Source organism: Cyprinodon variegatus, unplaced genomic scaffold (assembly GCF_000732505.1).
Source record: "Cyprinodon variegatus isolate N-32 unplaced genomic scaffold, C_variegatus-1.0 Scaffold1298, whole genome shotgun sequence".
NCBI classification, from domain to species: Eukaryota; Metazoa; Chordata; class Actinopteri; order Cyprinodontiformes; family Cyprinodontidae; genus Cyprinodon; species Cyprinodon variegatus.
In genome coordinates this window covers 30925-33236 of record NW_015151751.1, presented here as the reverse complement: position 1 = coordinate 33236, position 2312 = coordinate 30925, and positions in this window count along the sequence as shown.

Genomic DNA, 2312 nt, shown 5'->3' with positions numbered 1-2312 from the left:
TTATTTTCTGTACCCACTTATCCATCAGGTACACAGGATGCTGGTGCCTATCTCCTATGTTCTTTTGGAAGGCTTGAGACAGAGGTACATACTGGACAGGTGGCCTGTCCATCACTCATTTTAATGTTGACAGAAAGTTAGTGGCGGTCACTTTCATTCTCGTCAAGCAACCATTCTTGTTGGTTGCATGCATTTTAGTAGATGGTCATCATCATATCTTGTCGCTCAAACTCCGAATCCAATGATGGGCTGTCTTGTTGGCCTCCTGGAGATCCTTGTCACAGCAGATTGGGCCAGGCTTGCATTTATGCAGAAGGTGCTCAAAGGTCTGGGGATCTAATCAGCAGGGGCAGCCCGAACTTGCAGATTTACCCCCATTTCAGCATGTTGTCACCTGTCTTAGCTACCTTGGCTCTGGCTTGGTTGAGCATGACCTGTTCCCTCCTTGGTAGGTCTGCTCCATTGGGAAGTGTCTCGCTAGGGGGTGGCAATGCCTTATTGTTGTGGATATTATATGTGATTGTTAGTAGATAGTAACTTTTGGTAACATATGAGAATTTATAGACAGCCTTTACTGCCAGGGGAGCTGCATAGACATCCGTTTTGATGTTTTGACTGAGTAAGAAATCCATCATACTGTAGCTAACAAATCGATGTTCATTGGCCAGATGAATGTCTTGACAATAAATACTTGGGAGGTTTTAACACAGTCCACTGTATGTACTACTGACTTTTAAAAACAAAACATGGATATCTAGTAGGGTTGGGAATTGATTTTCATGATTCAGATTCCCTTATCGATTCTTTGAAACAATTCGATTCCTTATCGATTCTCTTATCGATTCTGTGAAACATGAACTTGGCACTTTGCAATCACCACAACCTTTCTCTTCCCTATAATGAAGCAAAACTTTCAATCGCTTTGACGGCTTTTGTTATGCTTTTCTAGACTTACGCCTGGTCACGTCATACTTGCTTACTATTTGCCGTGTGTGTAACTTGCGTAAAAACGTGGTTCAAGTAAGAGAATCGGTAAGAGAATTCCTTAAGCGAGCTGCCAAACAGTGCCATGGAATTGGCACACACAGAACCGGTTCTGAACAGAAACCGGTTTTCGATTCCCATCCCTAATATCTAGATCATACAATCTGCTGTAGATGAACGGTCTGGTTCACCAAAAATTTAACTTTATTAGTTGCCATACATGTATTAAGAGTTAGGTAATTTTATTTGTTTATCACCACCACAATCTATATAATTTCGGTAAGTGAAAAAAATTCAAACATTTTCTCTGCCCCCTAAGATAAATTCTCTGTGGAACACCGCTGCACCTGTGGAACACAGATGATTTGCATTTCATAGGTTACACTGTACAAAACAATAGCATGTGTGGCACTGGGTGACTACTTACTTGCCCCCGCTGAAACAGAGACAACATGCTCCGTCTCAGCTGTAATCTTTGATCAGCTAAAACACTTTCTGTGATAAACATCGACGCGATCCCCATGGGCAATCACTCGATAGTGCTGGCATCATGGGAGGTAATGTATGCATAGACGAGTTGAATTAGCCTGGGGCCCTCACACACACAAATAAACACAAACACACAAATGGTGTACACACGGTTAGATGAATTGCTACACCACCTAGAATAAATACATATCAGCTACAGTGAGCTGAGGCGCTTTACACTTTCCTATTAATCCCCAGCATGATGATTTATTGCAGTATGCTCGTCAACAGCCATATAGTCCCCTGGAACAGAGGCCAGCCAGGAGAAATAGTGGAGTTTAAGACTAAAGCCCAGCAGCTGCCTCTCACTTTATTTATGCGTTTAATGCTGAAGGAGAAAATATCGGACGGTTAAACAACAATATTTAGTGCAAAGAGAAATGAGGCTGTCAGATAATCTCTTCTTCATAATCCAAGTTTTTAAATTGATGTCTTCCCAGATGTTGTCGCATTGGAGATTTGCATTTGTTGAGGTGAAAGGCCTGGATGCTTACAATCAGTTGAACACAGCAGAGTGACGTTAAAGGGCCCTTCTGTAAGTTATTTTTATACAACTCACACATGGCGATGCATATTCAGATACTAGTGTTAACCCATGCATTTGATTAATATAAGTTCCAGGGACAATCACAGACTAGCCTCAAATCTAGTTGTTATTTAATAGCACCATCTAGTGGACTCTTCCATGAAGTGGTATTATAGGGATTTTTTTTTTGTGGTATTACAGGGATGATGGTCTGTGGTGAACACCTCATCAGAATCCACGAGTCCTAGAGTTTAAACAATGAAATACTGCTAGT